At 48.3% G+C, this 14,114-nt stretch overlaps 1 long non-coding RNA gene across 1 annotated transcript; it reads right to left on the bottom strand.

Moving 5' to 3' along the window:
- Nucleotides 1–277: 277 nt before the first annotated feature.
- Nucleotides 278–3,516, bottom strand: LOC116824034 (uncharacterized). The gene is made up of 3 exons (XR_012657232.1): nt 3,468–3,516; nt 1,228–1,341; nt 278–321 (listed from the first exon to the last, which is right to left on the bottom strand). It is a non-coding gene; the product is annotated as an uncharacterized LOC116824034 (long non-coding RNA).
- Nucleotides 3,517–14,114: the final 10,598 nt, after the last annotated feature.

Consider the following 14,114-nt stretch of genomic DNA (forward strand, 5'->3'; position numbering starts at 1 on the left):
ACCAGCTGGTTTGTGCTGGCTTGTTACTGCAGGGTCGCTCAAGCGGGCTGGAGCTGCCTGACTGAATAATGCTGCTGCTTGCAGACCACCCAACACTGGGGCTGCTGGATGGATGAAGAATGACACAGGCTTTGCAAACGAACACGAGGGTCATGCTGAGCACAGGGCGCTCGGTGTCTAGCTGACGTGGGGCTTTTGCTAATTAACAGAGGGTCTATAATAGCACAAGGAATGCAAGAGACCCCAGTGCAATATGAGGACAGGGTAAAGCACTTACCGGAGCGCTTCAGAGCCACAATTCACCCTGAAGCACAGCTGCTCCTGCACAAGAATAAAATCAGGGTTTGAAATAAAGCTCTCCCAGAACTCTGCAGCCAGGAAACACAGAGATGGCCCATCACGGGGCTGGGTGGCAGCTCCCCTAGGAATGGCGACCGGCCAGATGCACCCAGGATGCCCAGAAAGTGGATTCTGATAGGAATAATCATCGCACTCACAGAAGGCTTTTCTCCTTCCCAGCACTTTGCAAACATGAGCTGGTGCAGGGCAGAAAGCTCATGTGTGCAACAACCCAGGTTGTGTTGCTGCGGCATCAAAGCAGAGTTGTTCTAAGAGGGCTAGCGGGCCTGCCTGAAGGTCAGGAAGTCAGCTACCCTGTTGGCACTGAGGGTATCTCTGCTCTGCAATCGGAGGTGTGATTGCAGCATGTGTAGACGTACCCCAGTGCCTAGCTCATGTACCATTAGCCATGAAACACAGACTGTCTGGGACCCAGGATCTTTATTCTGGTGGCTAGGCTGTGCTGAAGTCTGCGCCATCAAAGCTTTGCTGCTATAGGTACTGGCACTAGCTAAATCGAAGCTAGCTCGGATATGCCCACACGTGCTGAGTGCAGTGCAGACATCCCTGCTGTGTAAGCATCAAGCTGGCTTAGGTCCTATTTTAGTGGCATGACCGAAGCACTGAACACCGTGACCCTCCCGGCAGTTGTGGCTCCTGCCCATACAGTCGCTGTGCTATTTCTGTTCCCTTTTGGCTTCATTTAGTTGCCAGCTCAGATATTCTCCCTCCTTCCATGTTTGCTGATCAGAGTCAATGCCAGCCCTGCAGAGCCTGGCAGTCACCTCCAGAAACATGGAGACGTTTTCTCAGACAATAGAACAGTGAGGAGACCTTCTGTTTAGTCCCCTCAATGCCGGTCTTGCTCTCCCCAGCTCTGTCACCCACCTGACCTGCCACAAGTCTTCAATGCTGCTCTTCTGGTTGGGCACAATCTGAACCAACTCTTGCGTATCATTCACCTTGACATCTGTCAGGTTCACTCCTTTGTGATGGGCTAGTCTGCAGAAGCAACAGCAAATGTCATCACCTAAACACAGAGAGAGATCCGAGAGCTCACCCACATGACAGCGTTCTTATGGCCACTTCCTTCCTCTCTTCTGCATAGAACATTGTACTCTAGTTTATACATGCTAATTCTGGCCACATTCTCACACAGGGATAGGGTTCAATATAATATCCATCACCCACTGAGAGGACTAAACCTTTACCCTGCCATGTTTCATGGAATCACAGTGCTTAACCAGGAGGGCTACCAATACAGGACGCAACAACTAACAAGGCTCCACGCACCGCTAACTTATTCCAGTTGCTCTCATTACCGGGGCAATCCCTGTCTGGAACTGTACAGCACACAGGGACATCTAGTGGCTAAATAAAATACTGCAATGAACATACCCCAGGACTACTTAGACTCTAACCCCAAATCAGGATAGGTTGCTGCATCACAGAAATATCTTCTCAAGATGCTACCACCCTTATGCTAGCCTTGCAATGTCGACAGCGGTGAGTACAACAGGAAGAAAGTAACAATACTGGTGCCTTCGCTGACCCTTCCAAGTGAGGACTCAAACACTCAAACAGAACGAGTTCATCCTCACTGGGAAACAGGGTGACTATATATCCTTGTTGAAAGATGGGGAAATGAAGGCACAGCAGAATATAGGTTACAGGGGAGTAGAGGAGGTACAGTTAGAACCGCAGAGTCCTGCTTCCATTTATGCCAGAAAACCATCCTCCTCATCTCTATGATGATCAGGGGAAATGCACGCCCAGAACAGCAGTAGAGAGGGAACAGTGACATGATATCTGGGAGTGACTCTATAGACAGAGAGATATAACGGGCTTAACCCACTTCTGGGGAAGCGCGATGGAAGATAATCTCAACAGTCCAGAAGTCTGTTGCGCTGGGGAGCTGCTATGAAGTCTCAGGAAATAAACCAAGCTACAGGACATCTATTGGGATCAAAAAAGCGACGTTTTTCCCCACAGAAATTTTTTCATAAAAACAATATCAGGGGAAAAATGTAAATGTGCAAGTGAATTTCCAATCCCCACATGTTGGATTTGGGGGTATAATAAGCCTCTGTCCCAATTGGACCTTGCGTCCAAAATCTGGGTGCTTAGCATGAACTCCAAGCTTAATTACAGCTGGCGACTATCTCGCTGCCACCAGTCAAATTCTGAGTACTGATAAACCTTCTGGTCTCCCAAACTTTCCCTGGGGGACCCCCAAGACTCAGATAGCCTGACTCCAATAAAGGGAATACCCACTTCCTTCCTCTCTTTACCTCCCCAGATTTTCCGCCTGGGGACAGGAGATTCCCTGCTTCAATCCCTTGAAACCACAAAACATGAGAGGACGATGTCCTTCCCGCTCCACTTCCCCCCCCCAGTCTTTCCTAGAGAGACAGTACCCTGGACACAGAGATTCCTATTCCCTTGCCTTAACTAGGAAAAGAAAACTTTATATAAAAAGAAAGAAAATACATAGAATATAAACTCTGCATTCAAGAGACAATACAGGGCTATTGCTTATAAGAAAATAGGAATAAACAGTCTGATTCAAAAGATATCCAATTTGAAACATTCCAGCAAGTTACACACATGTAAATACAAACTACATTATAAACCTATTGCTTTTCCTTTTATACTCACAACTTGGTAACAGAAGGGTAGAAAGAAGCTTGGAGATAGAAAAAAAACTCTTCTCTCATATCCGAGAGAAACAAAACAGACAGAAGAAAGCCAAGAAACCCCAGAAGTTCCCTCCCTCACTTTGAAAAATCCGGTTTCCTGATTGGTCCTCTGGTCAGCTGTTTGGTTCCCTTTGCTAACCCTTTACAGGTAAAAGAAACATTAACCCTTAGCTATCTGTTTATGACAGGGGATTTCCTCCCTTTTCCAGTGGCAAAATAGAAAAAGGGTGAGAAATGGGACTAGCACAATGGGACCCCATTCTCAGCTGAATCTAGGCCCCAAATAAACATCAGTAACTCTACGGTCCCTGGCTCCCAGTCCTGTGCTCTGATCACATTACTTCTGCACTATCTTCATCAAAATGGCAAATCAAAGACCTGTACCTGAGACTGGCCAATTAGGTCTATGCTGAGAGGAGCATCACTTACTGGAGGTATCCCAGCTGCCTACAGATCAGAGTCCCCAAGGAAAGATTCCACCGCTCGTGACATGCCAGGAGCCAGCTGGGCCTGCCTTCCATGTCCAGCAAGAAGTTTCCCATGTTTATTCTGAAAGATACTAAAACCATTTTATTAAAAACATCCTACAAGCTTCCTTGCGACCCGCTCTTTACAAAGGCCAAAGCTAAACACAGTAAAGTCCCAGTGACTAAGGAGGGCTGAACCCATCCCCAAATCTGGCTCTGCAGAGTGCCCCAGAAAACCTTTGGGGCTATTGCAAACCACTCCTGGACCTTTCCATGTGTTCCGCGGGCTCAGGGGGTGGCACTGCTGGGTACTGGCAAAGCATTCTGGGTAGTGCTATGCAGAGGGCTCTAGCAAGCTTCCCCTTTGCTTCAGAATCACTCCAGTGTCACAAAAACAAAGAACTTTGGGGAACCAGTGGAGAACAGGAGGTGTGACATGTTTGGAGCACTGGTGCACCTGCGTTGAACACCCGGTGCGTAAGAGGTTGTTGTCACCTCGCCTTTGCTTGCAAGAGGGGAACCCCCAGCCGAATGGGGCCCAGACACACTGTGATCTGTGGCTACCTCAGGAGATGGGTGCAGAGGGCTAACGCTGAGCCCTAGACAGCAGAAGGCATGGGAAAGTAATTTACACCATCGTTGGCGTCGCTGCTGAATTTGAACCACAGCTCACAATCTGCTCAGCTCTCACTTTGGGGGCGGCGTCAGAATCAGGGGGTCAGTAAGGAGCAGTCCAGCTCCCTGCTCAGAACAGAGACAGAGCTCCCCTCCGCTCCCTGGCTTGGGTAAACAGCACTTCCCCACCACTACTCCTCCACCTCCTGTTTCGCTCCCCTTTAACCACTGGGCTCAGTTGTCAAGTTGCTCCTGTGATGCCACAGCCCCAGAGATTGGACTAGTCCACAGTGAGCTTGTACTGGGACCACCTGGTGCATCCCTGCTTCTCAGCTGAGCTGAATGATGCCCTGCAGGATGAGGATCCCAGTGAGGAAACCCTGGCCAGGCTGGGCATCCCCAACATCACGGAGGAGGAAACGAGTGCCAAGTTCCAGAACCAGATTGGTGTCTGAGCTCCTCCCCAACACAGAGTGACAGGAGACACCCCAGTGCAGTCACTTGTCTGCCCCAAGGACGAGTGCTGCTGCTTTGCATCCGGAGATGGGGAAAGGTGCACTGTTGCTCTCTGGCCAACCTGAACGTGCATTGACGTCCTCACCAGTGAACTCTATGGTGGAGCCATTGTGCTCTCCCTCCAATAGAGGCAGTTGATGCTGCCTTCCTATGGAGGAGGCAGTGGGGTTCGAGACCCCTGTAGCTCCTTACTCCAGGCTGGGGTAAGGGACCAGGGAAATGTGGAACAAGGGCTTGGGACCCACAGCCAGGAGGCTCATCAGCCATTGACTGTTATGTGGAGGAAATGTCACTTTCCCTGTGAGTATAAGGTGATGCCCAGGGGTAGATCATAAGCCGCAGGGATCCAACTGGAGACCTCTAGATCTTACAGCCTGTGCTAAATGACCAGCTCTGCTAACTCAAGGGCTGTAGCAGCGAGTGACAGAGAGCCCCACTGTGTAGGTGTGGGTCACATGACACAAGAATTAACAATCTCACCTTCAGTCACCCCAGGGACCGCTGCTTGGAGGGGGGGCAGGGAGCCCCTCTCCATAGTCTCTGGTTCCCATTATGTCCACATCAGGCACTTGAGGGTTTGTGCAGCCCTTTTGGTTTCACACCTTTTCCTGCCCCCATGCCACGTCCTTCATGGACTGTAGGTACCCGGAGCTGGTGCTACCCCCAGACCAGCTTGGGCCCTCACGTGGAAGTATCTCCTACTGACAGTGCCATATGGATAACTCTCTCTGTACGGTGTGTCCCTTCCCCCTCCTTCCGTGCATCCTCTGACCACTGTCCCTAACCTCTCAACACATCCCACATCTGCAGGTCAAGCTGCAGCTAAGTGGAATTATTTTTGCAAAGACTTTTGTAATAAGGTCATCGAAAAACAAAGTTCAGCAGGTGATTAAAATCTCAGAACCCCATAGAGAGCAGCATTTTGTGGGTGTGTATAGGCACTGTGCATGTAAGTGTTTGCATATGCAGGGGGTTCCTGCTAAGTCTTCAGGGCCACTGCCTGGTGCAAGGGGCTGAGAACGGGAACAGGAGCCTTTTACCAGTTGGATATTGTTTCAGATCTGAGCCCAGGTCCTCTAAAGTATTAGGCATCTAACTCCCACTGAAATTAACAGGAGTTAGGTGTGTAAATAGCTTGGAGGATCTGGCCCTTGAATCCTCACTCCCATGTTTAAGCGTGAGCAGGCTGGGGCAGGGGCGGGGCATGGTTGCAGGGCTTTGTGGGGGAGAGGAGAAGCGCTTCTGTAGCTGCTGTGCATGGTGCAGCATTCTAGGAATAACCAGAACCTATTAGGTTCCAGCACCCAATCTGACACCTTTCACCAGCATTGCAAATTTGCTTGTGATCAACCCCAATTTCCAAACTCAAAGACCCATTGGAAACATCTACTAGCATTTCCCTCCATCTATTAATAGCAACAGGATTTCCCACCTCCTTCCTGTATTGCTCCTTCCATCTGCCACCAGCCTCAGCAGGTCCTTGATCTTATATCATCAGTGGGAAGGAAGTTATATTTTTCATCTTGTTTAACAACAATCTGGCTGTTCAGGCCAAATGTATAAAGCTGCTATTTCATAATATGAGAGACTGCTATGGGTATTATCTCAGTCATATGTTCCTTGTTGTGATTAGCTCAAATATTACTACTCACTGATCCAAGGATATCTTTGAGCTGTTTTTAGTATTTAATTGTACTGAAGTCTGCAGGAAAAGAATTGCCAGTCTGTGATGCAGCTACAATCTGGGCAGAGTCTAGCCAGTGGTCAGCTCTCTAGCTAATCCTCCATTCAGCTCCCACTCCCCCTGAAAAATACACTCCCACCATCTGCATGTTATTGCTTTACCAATAGAAATGTGGGGGAGCAGATAAAATGCAGGTTAAAGACAGTTTATCAGCCCTTTTCTGCATCCAGGTATAGAATCCCAGGCTAAGGGCTAATTATTACTATAAGCACCTCAACAGTAGTTATGTAAGGAGAAGACAAAAGGCACAAATAACTGGGAATGGTCATCATGTTATCGCACACTGGTTAATGGATTAGCTCCTATTGTGCGTGGGAGCAGGGGAAGGACAGCAGCAGGTTATAATGCAATCTTTCCTTCCAGAGCCATGCTGCTTCTCCTCCCAGAGAGAAGTCAGTCTGAAGAAGGGTGAATGTTAACTATATTTCTATCTTTACCACAAGGGTGCAGGGCCTGTTCTCCCTTTCAGTATGTTCTGCAGAGAGGACCAGGCCTACGCTAGCAGTTCACATGGGTCTTAGCTCTAAGCAGTCATAATTTTGGATTACTGAGGTACAGGCCTCTTGCAGCTTGCTCCCCTCAGTCCTAGTTAAGCCAACCTCAGGCATCTTTCTCCACAGCTGTGTTAAGCATGTGGCAGCAGTCTTTTGAGTTTAGAGGCTAGCAGTGTAGCTTCCTTAGATGGTGGTGGCTTTGCGGAGCAGAAAGGAGAGAGCACAGTACAGGCTTAGACACTTACAAGAAAAATCCAGAAGGTGGGTACACATTATTTATACTGCAGCCAAACAGGGTGTTTGGTTGTTGCCACGATGGAAAGGGACACAACGCAGTGTTTCTGCTCTGAAGAGCAGGTACTTAATTTTAGCTATACCAGGCACACCAGAACTGGTGGGAGAGGGACAACAGCTAGTGATTATCCTAGGAGATCACTTTGTTAGAGGGCTCTGCAGCTGTTTAGATAGTTGCAGTAGATATGATTACTACCACCACACACAGAGGTAGTTCAGCCCTGAGGCTTCCCATTCCTTCTTCAGCCTCATACTTAATGAGGTATAGTCCAGTCTTTAGGAAGGTCCATTTACTGGAGCAAGCAGCCACCTATATTCCTGATAGCCTTGCAAGGTAGCAGGCCCATGCTCTTTGCTCAATCTGCTACTACTTGACAAGTCCCTCAAGCTACACTGCTCTAGCAAGTCCCCCCTACCCCTTCTCTGGGGGCCCCATCAGCCCATGGCTCAGTTCTCTGCTCTCCCTATGAGAGGCTGATGTCAACCAGCACATACAGGTTATCTCAGAGAATCTGGCAATTCTTCACTTTTAGGGTATACCAATAGCCTCAACTACTTAGCTCACAAGCAGCAATACCCAGACCTCAGTGGTTCAGGAGCCAAATTAGCAGTTACCCCAAACATGCCCCAGTAGTGTGAATTAATTGTTTCATTTACTATAGATTCATATTTAAGCAGTAGGACACAGGAAATCTTTAGTTTTTATATGTTCACAGCATCAATGGCTTTGTGCAAAATATAGGAAAAGCATCCTGAGTGACCCATTAAATCAGTGTTTTAATAGGTGCTGCAAAGAGCTACTTGCACCTTCTAACCTGCAGTCAGAGTATATCTGCTTAGAGTTTGATGTCTCAGAACATGGCTTCTCTGACCCTTGCTGAAAAACCAGGGGGATAGTGTGCTCAGGGAGGTTGACCAAGCAGCTAGGAGGGATTTTAAATCAAGCTCCAAAACCTTGAACTCAGAACCTCAAAAGGAATGGGAGAAGCCCCACACTATAGCAGATTGGAAATTTGGCTACAAGCTTCTCCCCACCCCCCCAACACCTCATATCTCCCCAAAAGAAAAATCCAACACACTTGTGATTAAGTGGAAGCTTTTATTGGAAAACCAAAGACCAGAAAACCATTTATTCCCCTTTGTTTGAAGAGCCTATGCAAGAAAAAGCCCCAAATATTGGGACTGTCCCTATCCCATCAGGACATGTGGTCACCCTACTGGCAGGTCACACAGTAAGTCAGATCCATTTCCCAACCAGATCCCCCAGGAGAGCCAATCCCCTCCAGGCGAGAGAAAAGGAAGCGAACATCCAGGTCACTGCAAAATAGCGCAGGTGAGGTGGGTATCAGAATGCGAAGCACCGAGCAGACCTGGCCGGGCCAGCTCGGAGCAGGTAAGGGCAGGGCAAAGCGGCTTCCCTTCACAGGCACTCTCGGAAGCCTCCAAAGGCTTTCCCCTTAGCAGCGGCCACCTCCCCAGCAGGCCCTAGGGCCAAGGAAGCCCCGCCCGCCCGCTCCCCATGGCACCAAGCCCTCGCCCCCCGCCCAAGAGCTCCCACGCCCCACCTCCCCGCGGCCCTGCCCAGCCCCCTGCACCAGCCCCTCGCCCTGCCTCAGCCCCTCCGCAGCTCTGGGCCGCGCCGGGAGCCTAGCGCACAGCTGCCCCCGCCCGGCCCCCTTCTCCCCTGCCCCTCAACCCCTCCTCGCAGCCGCGGCCGCTCCAGCCGAGCGGCCGCGCTCCCCCATCCGCCCCACTTACCGTCTTCGCGGCGCGGCCCAGCGCCGGCCCCCGGCCGAGAAGCAGCAGCTCCGGGGGCCCAGTTTATATTCCCCGCCCCGCGGCAGCGGACCAATCAGACGGGGAGCTCGTTCACTCGCTCGGCGGCTGCGGACCAATAGAATGACGGGGAAAGAGCAAAACGTTCTAAATAGGTTTGTCCCACGCCGCAGCTCGTAGGCCCGCACTGCGTGATGCACTCTGGGAGTTGTAGTCCCGCCCGGGCCTCCTCACTCACGTTCGTAGGAATTGGAGTCCCGGACTAGGCGGCGGGCGGACTCGCTTTCCCGTGGTGCCGCGCGGGGTCGGGCCGCTGATGAGGGGGTGTCGGGGGGTGTATGACAGCTGTAGTGTAGGATACTGCTCTGGTTAGGCATGTGCTACGTGTTGGTGTACTGAGCATGCTCAGTTCATCTGCTGAAGCCACTGCCCTTCTCACTGCCCGTAGACCCGTTGCAGTCTGCAGACTGCTTTGGACAGGGGTTAAAAAGTGGCACAGGGGGCGAAGCCGAGCAGGTGGGTGCCTAAGATCGGAAACTGACTAGTCAAGGGGTCAAGCAGCTTGAGGCAGGATGAGGAGAGGGGGTAGAGGGTAAAATGAGGATGGTGGGGGAAAGAGCAGGAGTTAAACTCATGGTGAGGCCAGTGGCAGAGGACAAAACCAGCAGGGCCACAGGGGGTAGCAGTTACCCCAGCAGCAGTGAGACACCTCTGTTTGCAATAATGGGGGGTGGGGGTAGAGGAGCTTTTTTATTTCTCCTCTAACAGACAGCACTTCTCAGTATGGGCTTCACAAAGCTGGATTCTTAAAGGCCTGGGCATCCCAATGCCTAGTCACTGCAGCTCCTCTATGTCTGATCTAACCTACTGAGGCAATGTCTACACTACAAAGTTCAAAGCACTGTCCCAGCTGTCTATGCTCCTAGTAATCCATTTTAACAAAGGGATTAGCTATGAGCATTGGGAGCAGAGCCTGTCCCCACTAGAAGTTTAAAGCATTCAAACTTGCTGCACTTGCACTGTGGGTGTGATATTTTTCACAACCCCCAGCCAGCAAGTTAGAGCACTTTAATTTCCATGTCAATAATCCCTGAGATTTATAGACTCAGACTTTAAGGTCAGAAGTGACCCATTACGATCATCTAGTCTGACCTCCTGCACAATGCAGGCCACACAATCTCACCCATCCACTTCTGTAACAAACCCCTAACCTATACCTGAGTTATTAAAGTCCTCAAATTGTGATTTGAAGACCTCAAGCTGCAGAGAATCCTCCAGCAAATGACCTGTGCCTCATGCTGCAGAGGAAGGCAAAAAAACCTCCAGGGCCTTTGCCAATCTGCCCCAGAGAACAATTCCTTCCTGACCCCAAATATGGCCATCAGCTAAACCCTGAGCATGTGGGCAAGACTCACCATCCAGCACCCAGGAAAGAATTCTCTGTAGTAACTCAGATCCCATCCCATCTAACATCTCATCACAGACCACTGGGCATACTTACCTGCTGATAATCAAAGATCAATTGCCAAATTAGACTATCCCATCATATCATCCCCTCCATAAATTTATCAAGCTTAGTCTTAAAGCCAGATATGTCTTTTGCAGATGCTGCTTCAGGTACAAAATGCCTTTCAGAGGTATTGTCACAGCCCTTCCTGCCCCCTCCACATGTATCAGCTTGGGAAAATATTAATGATAAATTATTCATTATAAGCAGAGCTGGTCAAACTATTTCAGTTGCAACTTCTGTTCAGTGAAAAATGGCCTTTATTTTCATGAGACATTTTCAATTTTTATTTATTTTACACACAAAATAATAATTCAGTGAAACATTTTACATATATCCTCTCAGAAACAAAAAATCCCTTATCACTGTATCTGAATGCATAGAGTCTCCGAACAATTTCCCAAGTTGTCTTATCCGCTGCTGGGATTCCCTGAAGTCTAATTTTTTCTTCTCATTTTTAGAGCAGATGTTTATTCTGTTGGATCATCTGACTTCCACTCTGACTGAATTTCTGGTCTATGGTCAAAACTTTGTTTTGAGTCAATCCACCAGTGGTATAAATATGGGTGGTCAGACCAACAGTCTGCCTAATCTGGTACCCTGTCTTGTGACAGTGGCCAATGCCAGCTGCTTCTAAGGGAATGATCAGACCAGGCAACAACTCATTGAACCATCCCATTGTTCACTCCCATTATCGGGCAGTCAAAGAACATTTTAGGGACATGCAGAGTATGGGCCTCCATCCCTGATTATCTTGGCTAATAGCCAATCTACTGATCCTAAGGGACCGATCTAATTCTTAGTTCAACCCCCTCACGTATATCTCAAAATATAATTAACACAATCTACAACCCTAAGATAGCTTTACAACCACAAAGAAGTCTAAAATCATGAGTTATACACTCGAGTAAAGAAATTTTAATAAATAAATTATATTTTTTTGTGTGCCTCTTTGTTCCTGAGCCTGTAAGGTGCAGCAAGGCCAGTTCCAATGCCTTGAGCCTAAACACCTGAATGAATCTTAGTCTACCCTCCTACTCCCAAACATGTAATCTGGGCTGGCTCTAGCAATTTTGCTGCCCCAAGCATGGCGGGATACCATGCGGGGCGCTCTGCCGCTCGCCCGTCCCGCAGCTCCGGTGGACCTTCCGCAGGCATGCCTGCAGATGCTCCACCGGAGCCGCAGGACCAGCAAGCCCTCCGCAGGCACGCCTGTGGGAGCTCCAGTGGAGCCATCTGCCGCCCTCCCAGCAACCAGCAGAGCACCCCCCATGGCATGCTGCCCCAACCACGCGCTTGGCGCACCGTGGCCTGGAGCCAGCCCTGCATTTAATATACCTAAGGCCCTAAGTGTGGGTTAACTCAAGTTATGTCACCATAGAGTCACTACAGTTACTATGTCACTTGTGTGCATGCCTCCTGGACTCCTTGCCTCAGCAGTCAGGGTACTCACTCAAAGCACTTGTATAGATTCAGAATAAGGTGCACCATGAATAGAAATCCCACTGTATTTTGAAAAGCTTTGGTTTGGCAGTGTATACTGGGTACCAAACAGGTCAGACGGGTCGTTAGGGCCATGGGATGTAACTTCTTACAATGCCTTGTTAACCATCAACTGAACTAAGTTAATGAGGTTACAGCAGAGTTTTGCAAAATGGAGTAAGCATTTTAAAATAGGGTTTTAGTTACAATATGGAATCTTATTAAAACAAGTGTAATGAATGATTTAAAATGTTGGAAGGCAAAGAGGAGATACAATGTTAGAACAGTGAAGTTTGGTGTGTTCATTTGATACAAAATAAAGTCATTAATAATAAGAAAAGAAAATTTCATTCTTCTGCTCTATATTCAGTCCAGAGGTATTGAATGAGTCATACTTTATCTAATTGTCTCAAGGCTATATAATCTTTTTGAAACAATTTGAGCTGGTGATTTCAGCATCCAACAGAACATACCACACATTACAATTAACATTAAACTTATCAGAATAAACAAAAGTAATTGAGGCCCATCTTTTAAGAATATCATAGCAATGGTGCGTTATAATTTGTTTTGCTTGTGCAGATATTCTTTATATTTCAGATGCCTCATGTAAAATAGCAAAATTGCATGACTGAACCTGGGCCTGTGTGTTTTCAGTCAGTTGGATAATCTGGTTATTTTTCTCTATTAGTTTGTACAGACTTGTCCAATTGACCCACAAAGAAAAGTTTAAAATATTACTGGTATCCAGTGGGTTAGTTCTTTTATCCTCATGAGTTAGGAAATAATAGGTTAAAGTGGGAGTTTTTAACAGTTATATTAGACATACATTGCTCTACTGGTGGTTCTTGCCACAAAAGCTCCTCTAATCCAATGGCAGTGTAATGAGGTCGAGACTCACCAGTGCAGCGCCTCCTGCTGGTCAGCTCAGGAATTAGCTCTCAGGTATACACAGCGCCTCCCACTGGCCAGTGTCTGACCTACCCCTGTCACCTGTCTCCCTGCCAGACCCCCATGCCCTTTACCTTGAGGGAGCTGCCCCCACAGTAACCCCTTATTCTGGGTTTGCCCTCCCAGGGCAACTCCCAACTCTCTAAACCCACCTTGCCTCAGTGACTACTGCCAGTCATCTAGCCCCCGCTCACTGGGGCAGATCGCAGTGTAATGGCCACTCATCGTTGGCAAGGGATTAAGACCTGCTGCCATTGTAGTTGATTCCTACAGATAGTCTCACATACCGAAGGTGTGACAAACTGCTGCCTGTAGGAATTAGCTTTATCACATTGCAGTGAGTACATCCCTATTGTTTGCAGTTTCACATGTGTGTGAGAAAATGCTCCCTGTATCACTGCGCTACCCACAGCAGCAAGAGGCCCAATTTTGCTAAAAAAGGTATTTCAAGCAGTCTCACCTGTAAAACCAACCTGATAGCTCTCTTTAACAGTGTAAGAAGCCTACAAGCAGCAGATGTGGTACATCTTACCTTTAGTAAGGCTTTTGATACCCTCTCCCATGACATTGCCATTAACAAACTATGGAAATGAAACCTAGATGGGCATAACAAGTGGGGTTCTCCAGGGATCAGTTCTGGATATGTTTCTATTCAAAATCTTGATGAGATATGGCATAGGATTGAGATAATAGCACAGAAAAATAAGTTTTCAAGCATATACAAATAAAGTGGCATCTTTTTACAGAAGCTGTTTCTTACAATGCATACGTATCACTAACTGCTACAGATAGCACATTTCTACACATAGCAATTTCACATACACTATACAGCAAGAAACTGCTATCAGGTAGCAGTTTAATACAATAGCAGCTTCTTAGAATCTATAAGTCCTATGAGGCATGGTATCTTATACTACACTGAGTGCTGGATCCCCATGGCTGGCCTGTCCCCCACCAGTAGCTGCAGTGCTGGCCCACTGGAGGAGGATTTGGGACCCAGATGGCCTGGCTCTCCCACCACATGGAGGAGCTGAAGATTGAACTGGGGAGGGTGATCCTTATACTGCACCCAAACAGGGTGTGTTGCCACAATGGTAGCAGACAAACCATAGTGTTTCTGCTCTGAAGAGCAGGCACCTAATTCTAGCTAGATCAGAAACACCAGAGCTGGTGGGAGAGGGAGAACAGCTAGTGGTTATCCTGGGACATCACTTTGTTAGAGGGCTCTGC

This window comes from Chelonoidis abingdonii, chromosome 18, assembly GCF_003597395.2.
Source record: "Chelonoidis abingdonii isolate Lonesome George chromosome 18, CheloAbing_2.0, whole genome shotgun sequence".
In the NCBI taxonomy this organism is placed as follows: domain Eukaryota; kingdom Metazoa; phylum Chordata; order Testudines; family Testudinidae; genus Chelonoidis; species Chelonoidis abingdonii.